Source organism: Rattus norvegicus, chromosome 1, assembly GCF_021556685.1.
Source record: "Rattus norvegicus strain SHRSP/BbbUtx chromosome 1, alternate assembly SHRSP_T2T, whole genome shotgun sequence".
In the NCBI taxonomy this organism is placed as follows: Eukaryota; Metazoa; Chordata; class Mammalia; order Rodentia; family Muridae; genus Rattus; species Rattus norvegicus.
Window position 1 is genome coordinate 163254134 of NC_141534.1, and position 25164 is coordinate 163279297.

Here is a 25164-nt window from a genome sequence, read left to right on the forward strand (position 1 = left end):
GCTGTATTCCCAACCTAGTATACAGCTGAGGTGACGAGACCATTACATTAGTCTGTGACCATGACTCACATTTGATTAAATATGGTGGGAGCCCAGAGCACATGTTATTAGGAGCAGCTGTGTGTTTATTCCAATCTACAATTAGACTAGTCCTTCTTGGTCCTGGCCATGTTAAGATCACCTGACAACTTTGTGAAATGCCGATAGAAGGGCCTCACCTAAGACCAGTTCCATCAGAATCTCTGAGTATGAGAAAGTTTTACAATGTTGTTAGAAGCTCTCTAATTGGCTAGATTTTGTGGCCCAGACTGAAGATCATAATACGCACCATATTCTGTGAGAATAAAGATGGGGATCTAGAATAAAGAGGTCCTAAGGAGACTAAAGACCCTCCTCCTTTTATTCTTCAAAATTCTTCCCAGACCTTGTCCAATGAGATGGATTCTAACTGCATATCTAATGAGTAAGAACTGATGTGACTCGCTGATCTGCACCTCTTCTGCATGCACAGTGGACGGTTCTGACACTTGTCTCCATTCTACCCAGCCCTACAATCCTGGGAGGAAATCTCACTTACCTCACTCTGAAGTGGAAGGAGCTGAGGCTTAGAAAAATTGGCTGGATCTGTTGAGGTCATGCACGCAGTGCCAGAGCCAACATCTCTGCTTGATTCAGGATGTACTGGGGCTGTTTGGAACAGTCACCAGCAGGCTTCAGAGATCAAGGGAGACGCACCACTGCAGACAAAACTTTGTCTTTCTCTACCACTATCAATTTTACAGCTTGATGGAAAATATAAAATCTTTATTAATACTTTATAGTATTCATCTCAAAGCAATAGTAGCCCTTATTAGGTCTACTTGGTTTGCCAAGTACTGTGCTTGGTGATTAGAGCTGTTGCTCAGCAGATATAGGAGATTGGCGTCAGATCCCCTTGAGGATGTCAAAGTCCACGGACACTCGTCTCCTAAGTACTATGCTGCAGTATTTACACATAATCTGTGTTAATCTTTGGACTTAACTGAAATCTTCTATGGATGATTTCCAATATCCAATGTAAATTCAGTATAAATAGATGTTAGATGGACTCTTTCAGGGATAGCAAGAATTAAAACTGGCCTATACATGTTTAGTATAGACGACTTTTTTCCCCGCAAGTGTTTTCAGACCTGACTGAGTTCCAAGATGCAGGACCCAGATATGGACAGTCCACCATTGTATCCATCGCCTCTTTACCCAACTGAGTTTCATGATGCCATTGCAAGGCAGGCGTTGCACCTCCCACCTGGATAGAAAGGAAACCAATCTTGGATTGGGTTCATAAGTCTACGTGTAAGGTTAGAATCAGAGAGTGGCAAAGGCAGATTTGAACCCGGGCCTTCCTGACATGAATCTAGCCCTAACCCCTCCTTAAGCACTCTACCCATTTCTTATTTGCAGGGCAATGTTGGCAAAATTATCTCATTAGAGTCTCAAGCTCAGGAGGGGGATGGACGTCATGGTGGTAGCCAGGTTCAGGGAGCAGATGCCAGACGGATGCAAGTGGGGATTGACCATCTGGCAGAAGACTACACAAACAGCATCCACACGCTAGAAGGCCTTCTTGTAAAAGTAGAATGCCTCTCCCTCTTCTCCCTGCTCCATCAACTCCAGCATTCTTGGTATCCCTCCCAGGACATGAGAAGACAGATCCCAGGCAAGGCCACCCTTCTTCCTGCTTGCAGAGGGACAGAGAGCACCTCTGTTGTTGCAGTTGGAGCTCGTCGATGATGGATGGCAGGTCATTTGTCGAGCCTGAAGCCATCATTCATGAAGGACAATGGCCTACTGGGATCTAACACATTTGACGAAGAACATAAAATGGACAAAAGGGGGAATTATATGAAACAAAGTCAAAGGAAATTGTTAGGAGTCTTATTTCCTGAGCCTTGAAACCAGCAGGGATGAAACTCTCTGAAAGAGCTGTCAGCAAATGCACTGAGAGCCTAGATACGTTCTCTAGCTTCCCAGTGTCTATTACTAGCAAGGATTGGAAGCGACTGTATAGAATGTAGCAGTGGATTGCCCTTTTGGGCAGCACTACATGGGGTATACTCTGGTGTGGAGGGGAGTCTAGTGTTTGTGAGATTTGCTTCACTTTGTGGTGGAGAACTGGAGTATGAAGAACTGGGTCAGTAACTTCAGAACTACCAGTGGGAGTTTTCTTTGTCTGGAGCACCGGTCCCTGTGCACAGGTCTGGGAATATAAACAGATGAATGACTTTGTTTTGCTTGGCTTGGGAAACACTTTCCAAAATGCTAGAAACCCCACTGTGTAATAGGAGGGAAGTTAATGCTATATGTATGAACATGGGGTTAAGGATAATAAAAACATTTGAAGGCAGAGAAGTAGTCTCAAGCCTGCTTCTTTGTCTTTTGGCTTTAGGTCAGGAAGTACTGACCATATAGTCTGATGCTTTCCAACACTGGCTAAGGGTGTGGCTTCTGGAAGTAGGGGGATAGCCAGCCTTGATGGTAACAAAGCACACAACCCTCTGCCATGAGGGTGCTGTGGCTTGGTACTTGAGCATATCATGAAGTGAAGGGGAACAGCCTACTTCAGGTCATGCTTAGGACAGGGTTGGCAGGGCCAGGGTACATTCTGTCATGTACTCATTGTGTTTTGGGTCTCCCCATGATGAGTAGTAGCCTTCTATGGAAGGGGTGTTAAAAACACATCTTAATGGGTACTGGGTGCTTGGTGCTTGGTGCTCGCTTGGTTGAATTCAGAGGTGCTATTTATTGGTCAATGCTTAGAAAATCCATTTCTGGAACAGTATCTAGTTGAACCATAAGCCCTGCGCTTGCTCCACCTTGATTGGGTGTATTCCTTGGCCTCTCTGTAACTTGGCTTTTTCATCATAAAATAGTGAGACTGTAGGAATGTAGAGATGGTGCAGCAATTAAAGATGGTAAGCCTAAGGACCTGAAATTGATCCCCAGGCCCCACATGCCAAAAGGAGAGAACTAACTAAACTCCAGTAAGTTGTCCTCTGACCTCCACACATGTGCTTTATCAGTGTGCATCCACCCCACCATTCTCCTCCCCCCTCTCTCTTCCCCTTCCTCCCTCTCCTACTCCCTCCCCCTCTCTGTCTCCCTCAAATAAATGAACAGAAAAGGAATATAATAGACCATACTTCATAGAAAGGTTGTACATATTAAATCTGCAAAATATATTAATACTTGTAGAGCATTAAATAATATAATATATTTAAGGTATTAATTAAACTAATATGTAAGTAATTAGATAATCTAACATACAGCAGTTGCAATAATATCAGGCAATAGTATTTTATGCCTGTTTTTAGTTATTGTTATTATGTACATATGTGAGCAGATGCACATAGACATGTGGGTACATGAGCACATGTGTGCATATGTATGTCGAGGCTGAACAACAAACTTTGGTGCCATTCTTCAGGAGCCATCCCCCTTATTGTTTGAGACACGGTCTCTCATTTGGACCTGGGACTAATCTGTTTGGCTAGACAGGTTAGTCTTGGAGCCCCAGTGATTGATCCTACTGTCTCCACCTCCCCATTGCTGGGATTGCGAGTGTATAACCCAGCACATCCAGGTTTTCACGTGGGTGCTGGGGAATGAACTCAGGGCCTTGCATTTGCAAGGCTAGAACTGTATTAAGTCATCATCCGAACCCTGCAAAACTGATTATAGTGAAAGCTTGCCCATTGCCCAGCTTTGTGCTGATGACAGGCACGTATCAGCGAGCACCGTATGGCCCTTCCTTCATGCACTCAAAGTGTTGAGGACCAACCACATACAATACTGTTGTGCATGACTGGAAGTCATATGTCCTCTGAAAAATGATTCAGGGGGAGGGTACAGGGGGTCATCAATGGGAGAGATGGAGGCCAATTTGCTGAGTCAAGGAAACCCTAGGGGAAAAGAGTGCTAATTATGGTTAAGGACGGGGGAAAATTCTGACCTGAGGGAAGGAGCTGAGAGCTTGTACATGCCCTGCCTCATGGGTGCTCTTCTTGTGAGAGCGTAGAGACACTCTGTAGCTAATGAAACAGAATAAAAAGACAAGAAGCCACTTCTCAAAGTACTGGGGCACTCTGAGGAGGGACAAGGGAACAGGAGCATAAATGTCAGGGATGCTGCCTACATGTGGGCAAGGGTGAGGGAGACATGGATGCATTTGGCTTATTCCAGGAGAGAAACTGTCCTCATGAGCAAAGGTGAAGAGGCAAGCATGGGCAGCGGTGTGTGCATGTGTGTGTGATTTGCATGAAGACTACGGGGCTCACTGGAGGGGATTTGGCCAGAGAGCACAGAAGATAAGCTTCAGGGGATGTAGTCCTCAAACCAGAAAGCAGCAGGTGAATTTGATTCCACTCCGAAGATTTTTATGGGCTCATAAAACTATATATTGTGGGCTTGTAAAGCATCAATTCAACCCACGGCGTAGGATTAACAAGGTACAATAGAACCAAGGTCCCAGGAAATAAATAGCGCATCCGTTGTATCTGTCCTTCTCCGTTCATCTTTCTGTTACTTGTCTCTCATTCTCAGGCCCCAAGAGCTCTGAGATGAGAGTGGCAGAGAGCCCAGGAAACCAGCATTTAACATGTTGGGCACACTACTGGACGGCTGGCCTGTGTCCCGAGACCACTGGAGACCTGTCAGCCTGAGCAGGGAAGCCGAATCAGAGGGTTTGGTTGGACTCAGGACTTGGGTGTCTCTGACTCTTAGCTGTCGCCTAATCCACTTAGGAAGTACGAGAATTCAGTGTACTAGTCATTGTGAGATGCAGGGTCTGGGCCCACTAGTTCCCAATGCCCTGCCTGCACAGAGCAACCAGAGTGAGCAACCAGAGTGGTTCCTATTGTGCAGGCTCTCAGGCAGTATCTGCCCTGGAGGTTGCACGTGGGGAAATGATTTATTCAAAGCCCACTCCTGCCTCTCCTTGCCTAGGATAAGCTGTGAGGCTCAGTGAGAAGGAAGCCCTGCAGACAGGTGCCCCGACTTCCAGCCTGCCTTCTTCTCTGTGGTCCTTACCCTATGCTCTTTCAATTCCCATAAGGCCGGTGTATCCCACGTTCTTCAAAGCTCGTGGAGAGGCAGTGTGTGAGGTACCCAGGTGGAAGCTGGCACTTCTCAGATCTTCAGCCACGACTTAGCTTCTCTCCTTCATTTGTTCATGAGAGCGACTTTCAAAGAAACCGTGTATCTCGCTCACCAGAGTTCTGGCTGGTCTTTGAAGTTCGAAACCAAAGTCTTTCTTAGAGCTCAGACTTGGGCCCAGTTGTGCATGTTAGCTTGATATCAAGGCGGAGTTGCTGTGCTCTTTCCTAACACAGCGTTTATTTGCAGCTTCTTTACTCCGCCTCGGGTGGGAATTGACCGGCTGAGTTCCTCACCAGAGGGGTTTACAGAGCAGCCCTGTGTGCAGGCCAGAGCTGGGCACTGGGTAAGGGTTGGTGAATGAGGCAGAGCCCTTTCTTAAGACTCCCAGGGTGACTGCAGGGCAGACAAGAGAACCGACGGTGATCACCCCGCTGGGTGTGTGCTGCAGTTGATGGGGACACAGGGACTGTGGTCCCCAGAAGCTTTCTATTTGCTTCTGCACGGAGCAGTGAGGACCAGGCTCTCACTGCCTGACTCAGAAGGATCTTTCAGGTCAAGTCTGAGACAGTTCCGCAAGGCAAGGACAGTGGGTGAGAAAGAGTAGAACACCTTCAAACAAACAAAACAGAGTCACCGTCACTCTAAGAGTTCCCAGATAAGGAAACCGATGCTGTGAGAACTCACGAATCTCAAATGATCAACGAGACCCCAGCAAGCGTTTTCTTTTTTCTGGGTGTCTCCCCATCCTCCACATGAGCATCTCTCCAGTTCCCCCATCCTCGACGCACAGTGCGCTGCTCACAGCCTGCAAGCCATGTGAAGCCAGCTTGGCTCCTAGTCTATTTATCTTATCTTCTATTTATATTTGGAAGCCTGCTTCTTCACCTCGAAGAGCTGCCTGCATTGCACGCCCTGGAAATGTCTCTGTTTACCTTGATGTGCTGTGAGCACGATCCAGGGTTATTAATAAAACAGGGGAGCTTCCCAGCTGCTAGGACTAAAGAACTGCTATAAAATCGATGTCCACAGTTGTCCTAGTGAGAACACCCACACTCTTCACAGGCCCCATCTGACCCTAAAGGCCAGGATGGGGCAAGGAACATTGAACCAACCTGCCTGGGAAACACTGGCCTTTTTCTTTTTTTTAACTTTCTCCTACCTCAGATGGTAGAACTCATATTTCTGTACATCTGAGATAGTAAACAGACAAGGTTTTGGTTGCTCATTCTATCTTAAGCATAAACCAAACAGTAACCAATATCCTATCAAAAAAATCTGTTCCCACCATCTCCTAGAAAGCCCCATTTGCCCACGGCAGGCTTCCCATGTGGCATCCCCACCATTCGACACCGTGACAAATGGCAGCTGCCCCTTTGTCTAAGTTTGCCATGATAAACTCTACACCAAATGCAACTCGGGTAGAAAAGGGTTTACTTGGCTTCAGCATCCTGATAATGGTCTGTCATTGAAAAATCAGGGCTGACTCACATGCAGGGCAGAAACTTGGTGGCAGGAGCTGAAGCAGGGACTGTGGGAAGAGGCTGATTGTTGCCTTGCTCCCCATAGCTCGCTCAGCTTTCAGTCACTTCTTTGACATCATAATGTTCCACCCAGGGCCACCTGCTCGGGGGTGGCACAGTGAACTGGGCCCTCCCGCTTCACTTCAATCACTAATCAAGACGATGTCCTACAGACTTGCCTACACAGGTCAATCTGATGGAGATATTTTCTTTATTGAGGTGCCTCTTCCTAGATGACTCCAGCTTCTGTCAAGGTGACAGAAACTAACCCGTATCCCCTTTCACAGGGTTGTGAAGTTTCCTTTGCTAGTCTCCACCCCTCCCCCTCCCTTCCCCTCCCTCTCCCTCTCCCTTTCCCCCTCTCCCTCTATATTGGAAAGTGAGCTTGCCTCCCTACACCTGCATGTGACTTGGTTTCTCGAGATAGCATAACTGCATATTACTGATACACAGTCCCCAGCTTACAGTCATTCAAAATAAGAATGTGGGGATAGCACAAGAGTGACACCATCAGCGGCAAACATTCTTGGAATACTGAGGATTCATTTCTGGACAGGCTAGGGATAATCCATGATACCTTCCCATAGTGCTGGGCAGTGAAGCAAGGAGCTGTCAGTCACACAGTTAAAGGGGGAAAACAACCAAAGCTCCACAGTGCATTGTTTCTAGGCTAGAGTGGTCAGTGGGGACAGGTGTACTAAGTGCATTTGTGTGTGTGCATGTACATGTGGTACATGTGTGTTTGCATGGGTCTATGCACATATGTAAGCATATTCGTGTGTGTGTGTGTGTGTGTGTGTGTGTGTGTGTGTGTGAACTTCAGGTATCTTCCTCGTTTGCTCTCCACTTTGTTTTTCAAGGCAGGCTCTTCACTGAGCCCAGAGCTCATTGATTTGGCTGGCCACACAGTGAACTCCAGGGATCTGTCTGTCTCTGCCTCTCCTTCCCCCAAGTGCTAGGCTTACAGATGCACACCACTGTGTCTTTATGTGGATACCGAGGATCAGAGCCTCAGGTCTTTTTATCTCACACCTGGCACTTTACCAATGCGGCCACTTTCCCAACCCCTTAAGTGCATTTTTGACCCAGTAGCATTTTTAACTTATAACAGGTTTATGGGTTTTGACCCCATTATGGAGAAAGGAGAGTCTATACTCACTTTGGAAACCTTTCCAGCCATCCAGGTCCCCATTCCTATGCATTCCCTCACTCTGACCTCGCTGCAGCCTGCCAAGGAGGAAGTGTCTATTGCCCTTTCTCACCTCCAGGAACCAAGTGAAAGAAACTAGTGACTGTCCAGTGCCGTGGGTTCAGAGAGTCTCACTGGGCCATGGCTCTGCAGAGTGTGGTCTAGTAAGTCATCCATGCTAAGGTCTAGTAAGTCATCCTTGCTGTGTAATCCCGTGCAGAGACCCGGCCCTCCCTTGGGAGCTCAGTTTCTTCCACTATAAAGTGAGGTTACTGCCCTAAATCAGAGCTTCTTAATGTGAGTGTATGACCGGGAAGAAAATAACTGAAAGTTAGCATTTTCTCCCATTGCGAATATAGGCAATAAACCACAATAGCATTAGCAGTTTCTGGGACTTTGTTACCAGGAAGAATCAGATATTTTTGTATCCCATTATAGTTATTGGAGATGCCTCAAAATATCATTTGCACTCATCACTACCTCAAGGTTATGATAGTTATTAGACAAGCTGTTAGATCTTGTTATGACTTAGAAAAGAAATAAAAATATAACAATCACAAATTTCTCATTTTAACATTTTGATAACTATTTCAGTATAATTGGTTTCCTTTGTAATCCGATTGGTTTTTATTTTATACATTTAAAAGTTTTTTTTTTCTTTCTTTGCTGGGAAGAGGGTCTACATGTTTCAAGGAAATGCCAAAGGGGTTTGTGGAACTCCAGAGGTAAGACCTTGCTGTGTCACTGTAGGACCCAAGGTTCCACCAAACCCAGGTGCCCACTCATCAACCCCCCCCCAAACACACACACCCAGCCCCATCTGCTTCCCCACTTGAGGCAGCTGCAGAGGCGCTCCCTTGGGCCCCATGCAGCTCAGATGGCATTCAATTTCATCAGACCGGTGCCTTCTGGTCTACAGTCTAAGGGAGTCTGACGCTGTCAGACTGTTATGGGCTCCGAGGGAATAGGAAGGCGGAGGCTCTGGGCCCCAACAGGTCTTTTGAGATAGTCAGCATCTAGTGCTCAAATATCTTGGTTTCATCCCTCACAGCTGATATCCTCCTCACCCCTGTTCTTCTGCAAGGTCCTCATGAGGGCGTCACAGATCCAGAGAGTTTGGATGTTTGTTTTTGTTTTATAGGAAAGGGCACAGGGAGGACTAGAGTCCAGAGCTGCAAAGGACAGGATGTAGGAGGAAAGAAAGGATGGTAAGGTGATGGGGTTGACCTCTGTCTGCCACATGAACATACACACGTATGCACGCACGCATGCATGCACGCACACACATGCACATGCACACGAGAGGAAACAGAGCTGCTGACAGGGGCCAGGCTGAGCTGGCAGGGGCAGTCTGTTCTAAGAGCACAAGGCACAGTAGAACTTATGATGAGACCACACCAGAAGTTGAGGTGAGAGATGGCTGTGGCTTCAGGAGGGTCACAAATGCAGGCAGAAGCTGAGAGAGCCTGAGAAGGCAGACCCAGACAGGCTAAAGGATAAATAGCTATTGGATAGAAATAGAAATCAAGGAGCCGGTGTGACCTAGGTACTCCACTTGCTGACATGGGGAACAACCAAGGCAGGCTCCCTGGTGAGACTGTGAGGTGTGAACTGCTGGCATGTGGAGTTGGGTAATAGGTGGTTCCTAGCATCAAGACAATTGTTTCTCTTTCGGGCTAATTACTCTGCAGTTGAGAAAACCCTCCCATGCTTCCATAGCAACTGTTAAACTAGGGGAGTAAAACCTACTTTAGGGGTTTGCTGTGATGGTTATTGTAAATATGAAGTAAAAGCATCAGATGTACTGTGAGCTGTCCATGGTCTCAGGTGTTCTCTGGCAGTGGTTGAGTCCCAGGATTCTCAGGGAATCCCATTACAAAGAGGCACCTCTGGTGTGTTTCCCACTTCGGGGATGAAATTTGGAGTCCATAATAAATTTGGCAGTGGTGATGCTGAGTCTGTTTTTTTGCCTGTTGGGAGGGAGTACCACTTGTGTCTCTAGTCCTTCAGATTGTGTCACACAATGGCACCGTTGGATAAAATCCACATAATCAATTTTCAGGATTGTCTTTGTGGCCCATGGTCAGCCCTGTAGATTCTCCAAGCTTTAGTTTCTTAAGTTAAAAGAAGAAATGATGAGGGTTCTAGCTTGTTGGGTCCCTTAAAGTTGAAGCTCAATGATCAATATAAAGTTAATGTAATAATTCACCTTACCAGGCACATGGTGGGTACTTAGTAACAGTTACTTCTGTGAACAGCTGAGCAAGGGCTAGGCTAGGAGCCCTCACCTGGAGCAGCTGTGTCTCTGGACCTGTCTCAAAATCAAACTAGGTTCTGTGCCTCTAGCTTAAAACCCCTTGACTGGGCTGGAGAGATGGCTCAGAAGTTAAGAACAGTGGCTGCTCTTCCAGAGGTCCTAAGTTCAATTCCCAGAAACTACATGGTGGCTCACAATCATCTGTAACTGTAATATGATGCCCTCTTCAGGTATGCAAGTAGGCGTACATGAAGATAGAGTACTCATATACAATAAATAAATAAATAAATAAATAAATAAATAAATAAATAAATAAATCTTTAAAAGACAAAACCCTTGGCTGTATGCTCACTGGTACAGTCGGAGTCCTGAACCTCATCTTTCCTAGTCCATGTGTTTGCTGCTGTCTTAGAGGCTCTGCCTGTCTGCATCAGCATGGGTCCTCATTCCACACCTCCTGGCTGGACCTTCTGGTGGCAAAGATTATTCCCAGCTTCCCTTTCCCATTCATTAGAACAGAGCCTTCACTGTGTTCCACTATTGAGCACAAGACTCCCTTCTTCCATTTTTTTGTTCCAGACAAATGTTTTATGGTCTAATATGAGCATCTGAAAGGTCAAAGTGGAACTGGAGAGATGGCAGTCCTGTATAATTCCCATAATCTACATGGACATTGTGATAAGGAGACCTACTTTTTTTAAAAGTTTCTTTTTAAAGATTTATTTATGTTACTTATATGACTACATTATAGCTGTCTTCAGACACACCAGAAGAGGGCATCAGATCTCATTACAGATGTCTGTGAGTCACCATGTGGTTGCTGGGAATTGAACTCAGGACCTCTGGAAGAGCAGTCAGTGCTCTTAACCGCTGAGCCATCTATCAAGATAGATAGAAGATAAGGCTGGGAGGTACTAAGTAACATTTTCAGTGACACATGGCAGCTTTTCAAATCTGGGGTTTGACCTGTCGATAGGATAAATGAGCGCCAGGGCCTACGCTCTTACTGAAGAGCTGTTAGCAGCTGACAAGTGCTGGGGAATGGAGAATCACTCCCTTTGAGGATGTAACCATTGAGACATCTCCTACACTACAGTGGATGGCCACATATCCATGGACATATGGTCATACTACTGGAAATTAATGGGTTATGAGAGAGACAGACAGACAGACAGGAAAAAGAGAGAGACTGAGAGACTGAGACAGAGACAAACACAGATAGAGACAGAGAAGTGGAAGAGATATGTTGAAAGTGTTGTATGGGGAGAGCTGGAGGGGAAATTAGGGGATAATTATCATCATATTTCGTTGTATACCTGTAATAAAATCTCAAAAATAAGTAACTTTTTTAAAGTTGTGATTTGGACGCTGATCGGGCCCACGTTTTCCCCAGTCACCAGTTCCTTCCTGTGTGCAGTCCAGAGATGGGGGCTGGCAACTGTGTCAAATGGAAGGGTGAGCATGAAATTGCTGGGTGGAGAAGTTGCCCGTCCAAGCAAGGCTCACTTGTTTGAGCTGTTAACGTTAGAAAGGCTCTCCCCTATTGTTCTGTGGATCTGGTTGAAAAGATAGGAGGCATCCTACAACATCTTGAATGATTAGTAGATCACTCATGTTTTTAGATAAATAATAAAAGCCATTATTTCTGTAGCAAACTACTCCTGAAAGCAATGTGATTCAGAGCATCCCAATGGGAGTGCCTGCATCTGGGGCAGCTGGCTGGAAGACCTTGCTAGTCCCCGGAAAGCTGGTTAATGTTCTAGGGTTTCATTACTGCCCCTGCCAGGCCATGGGGAGTTTTTTGGTGTTGAGGGTTGAGACCTTGTGTCTACAGTATCATTTTTTCATCCCAAATTGCTTCCATCACTCTGACCACACACACAAGATGAAATCTAAGTGAGAAGGAGTGAGAAAGGACAGGACCTTTGATTCTATAATGCCCAGGAGAAAGCTCAAGTGAGCATGTTTTGATATCCTAATGAACAACAGAAGTCCAGGGGGTGAAAATCCAAGCCCCTGTAATGATGACAAGGGAAATCACAGCCCGTCTTCCTCAGAGAGACCTCCTCACTCAAATATCTGGTGACAAGGCTTAGCTTAGAGTTTTCTCAAAGCATCTACATCTAAAGAGTGGATACTCGGAGCTTACATATCATGCCTGAGCCTTGAGGTCCCTGGAGCCTCCTGAGTAAAGGGCTATGGAAGCTTCCAGAAGGCTGTTTATGCCTTCTTCAGCCTTACTATACTGAGTCACCAGGGATGTAACCACTCAGGTCTGGCATCCACTCTGATATAAAGGGGCCCCAGAGAATGTCTCAGTCCTCCTGGTAGGTGGGTAGGTTCAGGTGCTCTATCTTCCGCACAGTTAGAGGGGTGACTAGGGCCATCCACCTTCCATTCCATTCCTAGTCCCCACAAATTGGCACAGGACAGCTCTGGGACCCAGCAGTGATTCCCCCCTTCACATCCTTGCTTCTCACTGGAACTGGAAGGCTTCTGAGAACTCAGTGAGTTCCCGACACCCAGCCTAAACCTATGACAATCACCCCATCATCTGGATTGGCATTCTAATGCTGGTTTGCCTGGGTTCCACATCCTGCTCCTAGAAGGATGCGGTTGCATACTCCTTCAGTCTCAACATTCGGGAGGCTGCAGGAGGAAGACCCCATGTTCTCAGGCTATAGACTTGACTCTGTCTGAAACAAGCTAATAAACACAAACCAAACCATGGCTCTATTATTCATTTTACGCTTTTAGGCAATTTTGTGGGTCTTTTGGTATTCTTGTTTCATCTGTAGAATGAGGAAATAGCAGCACCTAACTCACAAAATTGTAAACGAGGATTAAATGGAATGATACTTATAGAGCGTTTAGGACAGTGCATGGCCCACTTGGGCTGCTCTGACCATGCATCTAGACCAATTTGCCTTTAGTATCATAGGCAGGCCTAAACAAGGAAAGCCAGAGCTTTTACCTGGTGCCTGAAGCCACGAAAGGCAGATCGCTGGCAAGCAGTGCATGGAGCTTTGGGAAATTTCAGGCAGGTGGGAACTGGGAGAAAAGGAACAGTACTGCCCTGCAAATATGGTGGCAGGAAATCAAAGATCCCAAGGAGAGAGACACCAGGGAAGGAAGGTGAACTATATTGTTGGCAACTCAGGCTACCAGACTGCAATCATAATGATGTTTACCAACTTTGTAAGATGTGTCAGTGTTTCAATATCCCTTTGTCACAACTTTGTTAGATGTGAGGCATACAAAGACCAAAGCAACCCTGAGGTTCAGCTCTCTTAGTGTCTATCCATTTCAGGTGAAAACATGGAGGCTTATAGGAGATCACAAATGTTGTCTACGGTCAACAAGCTTGGGGATAAATCAGAGGCAGGGGTCAATCCAGGGCTCTCACTAAGGACTAAGGAGCACCATCCGTGGTCCCCACTACTCTTCCTGGGATATTGAGATGCAGAAGAGAACATTTAGGAGTGTGAGAGGTGGCTCAACAAAGAGGGTATTGAAACAATGGCTAGAGTGTTTGGAGATGGGATGGGGACAAACAGAATCCAAACTACTGGTAGTATCTTGGTCTTAGTTTCTCCGTGGGAACTTGACTTTGACCAGGGCATCAGACACACTTTGATCTTTCTTGGTAACATTTTCAGGGCTCAGAAAATTCTGATTTACTGACCTTCCACTTCCATATGTAAGTGGCTTTCGAGGGCTAAAGCAAGTTATCAACACGTTCCTGGCAACTGGAAGAGACTAACCTGAGATGATTCTAAACTGAGCTAAAAAAATGGCACCACACCTGCTAGCATTTCTTTTCCTGTTGCGGTGATGAAAAGGAACTTAAGGGAAGAGGGGTTCCTTTCAGCTCATAGTCCATGGTACGCTCCACTATAGCAAAGACCTAAAGGCAGTGTGAGTTTAAAACAACCAGTCATATCATACCCATACTCTCAGAAAATAGTGAAGGCAAGCTGAAACTCAGCTTGCTTTCTCTGTCTTATCCAGTCCAGAAGGCCACATCCAGGGAATGGACAGGCCCTCAATTAAGATGGCTTTTCCCCACAGGTGTGCTCAGAGGCCCATATCCCAGGTAGTTCTCAGTCTGCCAAGTTAATTAATTCCCCACCTGACTTTTTTATTTCCATCTCTGGGGCTCTGTAGGAGAGTGGGTGTGAAATGAGTTGAGTTTCAGTGATTTTGGTGACTAGACGTTGAACTGAGGACGAGGTAGGCTAGAGGAGCAGAGTAGTGATGTGGGGATGCAGCCAGAGGAGAGCTGAGCCTCTCTTCGCTATATCTGCTTCTCCCAATTTAACTCGGAAAAATAACCTCAGAGCAAATGTTCATAAATATGTGTCTTGCTCTATAGAAAGAAAAACTCATCAAATCAATAATTCCAGTCATGCAAATTTATTTTTGAATATGGGAGGGAAGAGGGTAAATTTGCTGTAATTACTATATCATTTGACTTAAAATTAAGTCCATTGAAGAAACATTTATTGAATGTGGGCACAGAGAGTAGAGAGACACTGAAGCTGCCTAAGAGCTTGTGATGCAGATCCAGCCTTCCTGGTACCTCCAGTTCTGGGAGTCTGGTTCCCAAGGCCAAAGCTATGAATTGTATGTGTGAGAAAAGACGTGACAGTCCCTCATGGTTTCTGTAAGTCAGAGCCTAGCATTTGATACAAACCCATTTCCTCCCTCATCTTTATCGATGAAGGATAAAATCTGGAAGAACCAAGTACGGTGGTACAGACCTATAGTGCTAGGGGGATGACAGAGAGACAGAAGACAGACAGACAGACAGACAGACAGACAGACAGATAGGACACCCAGCAGTGTTGTTTCCAGCTTCTAGAAAGAAACTTGACAGGCTCTGGTATGCCCCCATGGGCTTCAGATTTTAATTTCAATAGAACAAGAAGTTTTGGGGGTACTCATTCACACACACACACACACACACACACACACACACACACACACACACACACAAATATTCCCCAAACTTGTGGAAAGAGAATTGCCAAAGTCTATATGAGCATAGTGGGTTGGAGGGTCCTGCAAAAGTCCACGTGAGAGACAATGGTGGCTTGGTGGAATTCTCCAACTCTTTGGGAGGGAGAAAATGAGCAGACTTAAGTTATATTAGAAGGTAGACTTGATATGCAGTGGTGAATAATTGTCCAGGGCCAGTGTGACATGTACAGTGGTGTCAAAACAGCGGCTGGGACTCTGGTGGAAACCATCAGGAGCCAGTGCTGGGACTGAACAAGATGGAGGAAAGCTAACAACAGCAGCAGCTGCAATAGTACTATTGAAGGAAAAGACAAACGGCAAATCCTTTAGTACCAATGCAGAAAGTCTAGCACCTACTTAGAAATGAGTAAAGGGCAGAGAACACGTTGGTCCCTTAAAGACGTTTATTGCTGAGGCACATAGAGAAACATGTTTACATTGAAGATACAAAGATTAAAATACCATGACATGTGCCTACCGCAGTGACCGAGATAAACCAGGTCCCTGGTGTTTACTATTGAGCAGAGCACGGGGAGCTGTCATGGGTGCTCATGGAGCGCTGACGGAGATGAAAGACGGTGGGTTCCTTTGTGGGAGGCGCTTCCACATTTTCAAACTGCTCGGCAATGTAGCTTAAGTACATAATCAAACTGCCACGTGAGAAATATGTTTGAAATATTAATTAGTGAAAAAGTGTATACATCCATCAGTGGGGGATTAATTATCTTCGTACATAAACATTACTGAGAATGCTGTCTTAATATGTTAAAAAGGCATTAAAATCAGCGTCCATGATTGCAGCCCTGCATTGCAAACCATCGGAATACATGGCATGTCTACATTTGTTTCTCTCTACCCTCATAGGAAGGCTCAAAGAAGGGGCCTGCATCCAAATCATACCGCCAGGGTGGTGGTACATTTTAAAAATATTTCGTGTATTCTGGTACCTTAAAAGAGAGAGTAAGCTGTGGGTGCAATAATCGTAATGCCGATGACTGAAATAATTGGCTAATTCCGATGCAGATTGGTGGGCAAATGATTCCAGAGAGAGGGGTTGCTGGATTGGGAGGGCGTAATCAAGCCATGTCATCCTGAGGAAGTGAGGCTCTGCACTGAGGCAGGCTGAGCCATTTCTATAGGCTATTTCACCTATTTACTCTCGCCTCATAAAAAATTTACAGCAATTAATTTTAACGAATGACAGGAAGTGGGAACTTAGAGTTCTAACAAGGCCACGCCACAGCCGCATTGGCCAGAGTCCAGCATAGCCTCTTAGTGGCTGCAGTTTCGTCCTCATTTCCCAAGACAGTAGAGTCCTAGTATTATGTGACCGACCCTTTCTATTCCCTTGGTTACTATCTTGGATCTTTGAATAAAGAATCACTTTCAGTCACATTTTCTGAAACCTGGACGCTTCTAACTAAAGTGCCCTTTTTGGGAACTTAAATCGCTATTGATAGGATCTCGTCACTTTGTGGAAACTCTGATGGTGTTACAGAATGGGCTCCAAACCTGCCTTGATTTGCAAATAGAACTTAATTAGTGGCCAGATGCCAAGGAGTTATAGATTGGAGCTCTGAGAACAGGTTGCAGGAGAGGGAGTGACTCTATCCACAGAGCACTGGGTTGGAGATGGCAAGTCCTGGCTCCTTCAGTTGCGATCTGTGTGACCTTGGGGAACCTCTGTAACATATAACAAAGGGTAAAGTGCTCTTGCTGTTTTACCTTTGAAATGTGATATCACTAAGTTCTGAGGCTGCAGAATAGAATAGCCAGGGAGCAAAGGCCAGCATCCCCCAAGTATAGTTAAAGAAACTGCTAAGAGGTGGCATGGTAGACAGATGAGCATTTTAGACTTCAAAAGTTCCATATTCTAATGAGATAGGGGCAGATACGATACACAGACAACACCTGGAGGCGTAGAATGACTCCATGATGAACTCTTTCCATTGTTAGCAACCCTTTTGGATTATGGACTTCATCTTCATCACCAGGTTGCTTTTTATTGGACCACGGAGAGAAGGACAAGAAAGAAAGAGCTGCAGATGCTCCTTTTAAAACTCCTTTAAAAATGAAGTTAAGAGCCAGGGAGACGGCTCAGTAGGTAAAGTCACCTGTCCCTAAATCGATGTCTTGAGCTTCGTTCCCGAATGTACTCCCACCCCCTCTACAAGTACATAAAATAAATACCTAAAATGTAAAGTCACACAATCTTTGGATATGAAGTAAAGAAAAAAAAAGAGAAGAAGTAAGTTTGTAATGGTATAAGTGACACACTGATGTGGCTAACTTGTGCGGTGGCATCCAGTGACTGCAGTGGGCTTAGCAGAGATCACCAGCCAGGCTGAACTAGTCTTATGGCTGTGAAAATTTCCCATAGTTATGAGGACCTGAGAGAACATCTGTAGATCGTATCACCTCAACAGCTGTCACTGGAAGGTCTCAGGTAGCTGCTGGGTTTCCTTCTCTTTCCCTTGGACTCTTGTTTCTAATGCAAAGGGGTATCTGGGAGTGGCTGCTATCCTCTCCTTATTTTCTAGACGAGGTAGTCAACCAAAGGCTGGGGTAAGTCCACTGGTTGAAGTTGCCCCCTCTGCACTCCACTGGACCAAGTGCAGACGATGCTACTGCCAGAAACCAGAGCACAGACCTACAAAGTGCTTGGAGAAAGTGACAGATGAAAAAGAGACAATACAAGAAGGGCAGTAATCCTGGTCATAGTGTGAGGGACAAGAAAGGGAGGCCTGTGATCCAATGGGTCCATTAGATTTTATGTACCATTGTCCTGCTCTGAAAGATGGTAAATTATATACATATACATATACATATATATACATACATATATATACATATATATACATATACATATATATACATACACACACACACATATATATATACATACATACATACATATATATATATATATATATATATATGCCTGGGAGAGAAATGGTTGTAAGAATGATGCTCAAATGGGACTAGAGAGATGGCTCAGCCATTAGAAGTTCTCCTCATCCTCTCTTAGAGGACCCTGTTTCAGTAATCAGTACCTGTGTTGTGTATCGTACAATCACCTGTAAGTCCCTCTCCAAGGAACCTGATGGCTGCTTCTAACCTCCAAGGGCACGTCACGCACACACACACACACACACACACACACACACACACACACGCACGCAGGCACTATTCACTCATATAAATGACACACATAACTACACATCAATAAAATTAAAAATTAGACTTTTAAAAAGATTTATTTATTTTATATTTTATTTATGAGTACACTGTAGCTCTCTTCAGACACACAAAAAAAGGGCATCAGATCCCATTAAACATGGTTGTGAGACACCATGTAGTTGCTGGGAATTGAACTCAGTACCTCTGTAGGAGCAGTCAGTACTCTTAACTACTAAGTCATCTCTCCAGCCCCCTTAAATATTTTTTTAAATGAGAGCGTGTGAGAGTCATGGCAGTTCACTTTTTACTCTTTCTTTTAGTGGCCCTAACAATAAAAGTTAACATCAATGAAAATCGAAAGTGTGTACCCAGATGACTAGAAGACTGAATTTTCCATACGTAGCTAGAAGTACTGCTGGTGTCTGTGTTTGACACAGAACCAACAAGTTGTTGTGTTGGGTTTTGTTTTGTTTTGTGCTTGCACTTCATTTTGTGACTAGTTCCCTGGTGACCCCTGGCCACCAGGAGTATCCTGTGTTCTATGGGCTGGCAAGTAGGAGGCAGGCCATATTAGGTGTCAAAGTTGTGATGCCTGTGAACACAGAGAACACTCGGGGTTCATTGTGATTGTCTTCTTGTTTTGCAGATGGACAGTCTGAGGCTGAGAGAGGGCTAGTGATTTCTCGGACACTTGGGCAATAGGTAAGTTATGACCCTGAATGGGGTCTGAAACAAAGCATATGTTAGGTCTTCAAGGCATAACCTCTGCAGCCACATGCATCCCAGTCTCTGACTTGTCTGTTTGGTGCAATTCAAGTAAGGAAACAAATAGAGCTGGTTTGAAGCATTTAGGTATTAAATGGGTTGTGATTTCTGTTTTATTGCCATGATCTGCTTGAACAGCTGAGCCGACAGGCTTGTAAAGATCTCTTGGGTCTGTGTGAGTCTTAGGCCTTTCCTCAGGATGATAGGATTCTTTAGAACCTAGCTGGTATGACACTCCTCTTCAGTCCCCTCAGTAGACCTGAGTGTTTGTGTAACCAGGAGCCAAAGGATCTGTGCTCAGAACCTGCAACAACCCTTTCTGTGACTTTCAGATGTGGACCCGGATGTGTTTGCCATCACTAATTCCTTTGAACTGTTTTTCATCAGAATGTTAGGCTCTGTGCTGGGCACAGAGAGTGACAAGTTAATATGGAGTAGGTGGTGCCTCCAGTATATAAGCACCTCCTCCAGTCGTTATTGCTTCATAGAAACTTCTAACACCTGCTTTGGCGTTCATGGTTGTGTTTTTCGATTGATTCACATTGTAAAAGGGAACACCATTGGCTAGTATTATTTGACATAGGCAGTAAACCTATAAACAAGAAAGTATCATGGATGTGTGTTTAAGATGTGGACTAATGCCAAGGGCTTTCTGGTCTCAGTGAACTTCCCTCCAGGGGGTTTTTATCTCATGGATGGAAATCGCTAAGAAGTTCTTTGAAATGGACATTTTTAATCTATTCCTCGCAGTAAGGATGGTCCTGTGGAAAATGGAAATCAAGATAGGTTTATGCCCAGGTAGGGATATTTTTTGCGTGTGTGTGTGTGTGTGTGTGTGTGTGTGTGTGTGTGTGTGTGTTTATTTGTTTATTTGCTTTTGGCAGAAAGCAGTGCTTTCCTTTCCTAGAAGTGAAGATAGTTGTGAGCTCTGGGCAAGCCAGTAACAAGAGGAAAAAACCTAACCAATGCCAGGGACAAGACTCTTGTCTCCAAGTGGCTGAGAGTTAGCATATCAGAGAGACTCTGCCAAGGGCTGTGGGGACATTTCCCCTTGTTGTGCAGTGACCCTGCTGAAGGCTGCTGCTTTCTAAAACTCAATGGTTTCTGGACACTAAAGCAAATGCTTAGCTCCTGCCTTTGCAGAACCTTGCCTCAGGCACTGCATGGAGAGCTGTAGGGATTAGAGGCTGGGCTGTTTGTTTATATGGAGGACAACTTCTTGTAGTTGAAGCTCTTGGGCTCTTTCAAAGTCCGAATTTCAAAGGGTGCATGAATAACCTCAGGCCTAACCTGATGTTTCTATTTGAGTGTGCACTGGGGCTGGCTGGTGGTCCTATTTAATTGAGGAGACAAGCTTTGAGGATTACGGTGGTGAGAGAGGGAGGGAGCAAGGAAGGGAAGGAAGGAGGGAGAAGAGAGAGGAGATGAGAGAAAGAAAACGTGTGTGTGTGTGTGTGTGTGTGTGTGTGTGTGTGTACGTGTACGTGTACATACAATGTTTAGAAAGCAATTCTTACAAAGGAATTTCTCTATCTCCAGATTTAAGGTTTTAGCAGGACCCAGATATAGGCTTTAAAAAGATTTAGTTTAATTTTTTATCCATGTGTCTGTATTAGTGTATGCCACAGGCATATAGATGCCAGCCCCTCTTGGATTCCCTGAGGGTTGGTGTAACAGGCGTTTGTGGTCTTCCAGTGTAGGTATTTGGGTCCTCTGGAAGAGCAGTAAGCACTGTTACCATTGAGCCATCCCTCCAGACTCCAGAATGGCTCTTTATAAACAAGCCTTCTGCACTTCTCCAATGACAGTCGGAGGCCAGCTGTCCCCTCATCCTGGCTAGAATTACCCAGATCTCTCTCACCTTCTTCTTCAGAGTCAACTCCAGACTCCTGCTTCTTGTACCGATCTCTCTGCCGCAGGCAGCCTTCTATCCTTCGCCGTGGCCCCTCCCTTCAGGGCCACCGTCTTTCCCTCCACCTGTCCCACTCAGCACTAACAAAGTAGGTGACCACCTGGCCTGACAGACGATAGCTGTCATGCTTTTGGAACCTCATCCCTATGTTTCATGTTGTCCCAGCAAGAATCTTTGGGGTCTTTGTTCAGCAGTTGCTCTGAGCTTGGAATCCAGGGACATCTTTCTTTCTCTGCAGGTCACTTTCAGCTGCAGACAGCCAGCAGGGCAAAACCTTTCCTTGCCAGGTAGGGTTTCCCTTCATCCCACACAGGACAAGGGGAAGGCTTGTTGAAAGGCAGGCTTGGCTCTACACTGCAAGCACTCTGCCAGGTCTCCTGAGTAGAGCCTGTTCCCAGAGCGATTATCTTTCCTGCATGAGAAGCAGGTGCTTGATGACAGGAAGCAAGGCAGGCTTAGCAACAGACTTATCAGGCTCTCTACAAGAATGTCGTTCCTGTAAACAGGTCTGAGTCTGTGTTGTTTTGTTCCTCTCACCTGCTCAGTTGGGCTGGTGCGCTCTAATTTGCAGAGCTCTGCTGCAGAGGTAATCAGTCCTTGCAGTGTAAAGTTCTGTCTGCAGTACTCCAGTTTATCCCCCGCAGTACTCTGAAAGGGGCCAGGTTGGACAGGTTGTGGTCTCCAGAGAAGCCTCTGGCTCCCCGCTGGAAGCCCTGTGGAGTGTGTGTGTGTGTGTGTGTGTGTGTGTGTGTGTGTGTGTGTGTGTGTGTGTGTGTGTGTGTGTGTGTGTGTGTGACGTATGTATGTTCCTGTATTCAGTGCCACTTAATCTCTTTGCACAGGCTCTTGCATAGAGGTTTTTGAAAGTGAACCTGGTATATGTTACCTACTCAAGGGGACAGAGATGTGTTGGGATCAGATGAAGATGCCTATTCCTTAGACGGATCTTTCCAAGGAGGAGACAGCGTCCTCTTGCATACTGTGCAGCGCCCACTTCGCCCAAGGCTGTGATCTCTCCTCTTATCTTGCTCACAATGGACAAAGCTGGTGTCTGAATTGACAGGATAGCTGCTGTGTGCCCTATCGGGAAACTCTGAAGTCTTTATTCAGATGGTGGCTCTATTTCTTTCAGCCTCAGTTTCTTCATTTATTTTAAATGAAGGGCGGATTGTAGGGCAGCCTGCTGATAATCCTGAAGGTACACTGGACAGATACGGAATAGCTATAATTAGTTCTTGCCGTGGGAGCAGAGGTAGTGGGGATGCCAGTATTGATAACGCATCATTTTTATAGAGCTTTTTATTCTCCAAGGTTCTTGTACATTTGATTCTCTCAGCACACCCACAAAAGGAACAAGACAAGATGAGGCTCATTGTCCTCACAAAAGAAACAAGATGGGACTCATTGTCCCGACCGGAGGGGGAGGGGCAGGGGGAGGGGAAGGGGAGGGGCAGAGAGAGGGGGAAAGGGAAGGGCAGGGGAAGGGAGGGGAGGAGGAGGGGAGGGGAGGGGAAGGGGAGAAGCAGGGGAGGGGGAGGAGAAGGGGGAGAGAAAGAGAGAGGTGGGCGGGGAGAGGGAGAGAATGGGAGGTTTTTGCTTCTAGGGACTGAAGTAGAGCCAGCAAGGGTCCTTTAGCCATAATGTAGGGGTAGAGAATAGGAAAACAGGGTACCTAGAAGAGCCTAGAGGCCCAGCTTTTCCCAGAGCTCCGACTACTTCTCTTTCCTTCCATCTTCATCGTTTTCTTCCTTCTGGAGGTCTATCCTATTTTTTGAAGCATTCTGCCTGATTCTTGTCAACTGCTTTATCTGTCGGTCTAGCCTCTCATTCCTACAATGATCTCCACATCACAAATGCCTCACACCAGGTAGACTGTTATCTGCCTTCAGATTTTCCCAGACACACAGTCCAGGGCTGGAAGAGCACAGCCACTGAGTGTGAGCTTTGCATACACTCCTGAGTGTTCCTGCTTTCAAGGTGTATTCTGCCTCTGGCCAATCGACATTTATTAATATATACAAAATCCTCTGGTGACATATATAGTATGTGTATGTGTTTTCTATCTTTTTTCAGGATGAGATAAATCAGTTTTAAAAAGTTGGTGAACATGGCCAAAATTGCACAATCTTGTAATAATGCTGGAGTTTGGATTCGGGAATTCAGACTAGAAGTCATAAGCACTCAACTTACATGTAATGAAGCCTGTAGCATATAATACCTTGTCCACATGGGGGTGACCCTGACTAGTGCTGGTTCTTTTAGAAATAAAGCAGCATCCTAACCATTGGCTTTCTGCGGTCTTCTTCCATTGGCTGGAGAGGTTCCTTGAGGTAGCAACCAGAAGCCCCAGCTCCAGTTCAAGCCCCTGCAGGGCATAGGGTCTACAGCAATTGAGGGATACAGGATGGATTGATCAACAGTATAGTAATAAGTTATTGAGTGTGTGTTAACAGTGCAGGGCACTGAGGGCTTTCGTGTGCTGTTTGAGGATGAGATGAGCCCAGGGAACTGTGAGGTGAGGTGATTTCATTGTGCAGCCGTCACAGTGCAGACACTTCTAAATGGCACAGGGTTCAGTCACTCTATACAGCTCTTAATGCTATCAAACATGTAATTGGAATAGATATGTGAGTCTGGTGCTGACATAACATGGCGAATTTACTAAAGTCTTTGTAGTAAGTAGAAGTGTGCTCTGAAAGAAGGATGTAGGAAAACATGCTAAATCAATGAACTTAAGCAGCTTGCTATCACTACCAAGTAGTGCTTACTGCAGGCAGCGTGCGTGCTACCCTTTCATACCTCTGGCAGTGCAATAAATTGTTTGCATTAGCATCACTATAGTCCTACGAATAACACACTGAACTCCACCATGGAAATGATGTTACCACAGAGCAATAAGAGTTCTATCAGCTCAGTTAATCTCAGGAGACTGCTATTGCATATGTGGTCTGTTATTGACCAAAACATCCCTGGGTGACATATGACTGTATTACTTTGTTTAATTTCTGCAGCAAGAGCTACAATAGATGCTGTAGTTGTAAAGGCAATGGCTCGAACACCTTGAATCACTTTCCCAGGTTGCGCGACTGAACAGTAACAGACTCGGAGAGGAATCTGGGTTAAAGGACATAAGAGCTGGCATTCGGTGGATGTCTTGCCCTACTGAGATGTACTGGTTTTCTTAAGTAATCTTCCTCCTAGACACAGCTGGTAGCCGTGGCTGCATCTGTGAACTCCTGTGAAACTGTTGCTCGGATCTAGTGCTTGATAAGCAACCTAAAACACTGCTTTCATGTAGCCAGAGCAAAGCTGGAAAAGGCTGAGAGGCCATGTCATGTATGAAAGATTATATCAAGAGCCACTAATAAAAGCAATGTACAGTGGTTGTACCAGAGGGTAGACCTCATTCGTAACATACAGGTAGGACAAGGTAGCATCAAGAGATGCAATCTAAGTTCATGAAGAATAGTGTGGAAATTTGCAGTCATAGGGTGTGTGTGTGTGTGTGTGTGTGTGTGCGCGCGCGCGCGTGCATGCTCATGGGTGTTTCCTTCTAGAATCTGGCAGTTTCTCTACAGCCAAGCCATTGGTGGGTGAGGCCGAGGGAAGGGAGGAAGGCAAATCTTGATGCATTGTTCTCAAGGGACCACCTTCCCTTTCCTGTACCTTCCCACCAGACCCCATGGGTCTGTGCTGTGTTTCATCATGTGGAGTTTCATCTTATGCAAGCCAGCGAAATGGTCCTCCAGCCTCACTGCAGCAAGATAATTGACCCCTTGTGACTCTGTCCAAAAGGTAGTAGGAGCGTGTACTCTTGTAAAGTCGAGCAGCAGGGAAACTGCTCTAAGTCAGGAAGGAGGGGTTTGGAGAGGCTCAAGGGGCTACTGGAATGTGAATAGGTTTTCAATGGAATTCATTAAGCTGCCAGGGTTCCCTCATGTGGCATGATTCTGGGCTATGTTCAGAGTCTTAGAGACAGCAATGGCAAAGGTGACTTCTTATATAAGTGCCAGAGCAGGGGTACCTGTTCGGTGAATGGAAAGGTAACCAGAATGGCCATGTGATGACCGATGACCTATAGTACTGCAGAGTGGCCTTTGGATAGAATCAGAGCATTGCTCTCCTGATGGCTGTCCCTGTGCACTGAAGGCAAAGACCAGTCATGCACTGTATCCACGCTCTTCAG

General features: G+C 45.6%; 1 protein-coding gene across 14 annotated transcripts in view; it reads left to right on the forward strand.

The window, feature by feature from the left end:
- Window positions 1-25164, forward strand: part of Tenm4 (teneurin transmembrane protein 4) — a 700311-nt gene that overhangs the window by 118571 nt on the left and 556576 nt on the right. For all 14 annotated transcript variants that reach the window (XM_087558479.1, XM_087558500.1, XM_087558515.1 and 11 more), the window contains 1 exon segment: window positions 18948-19003. The gene's annotated coding sequence lies outside the window, so the exon portion shown is untranslated.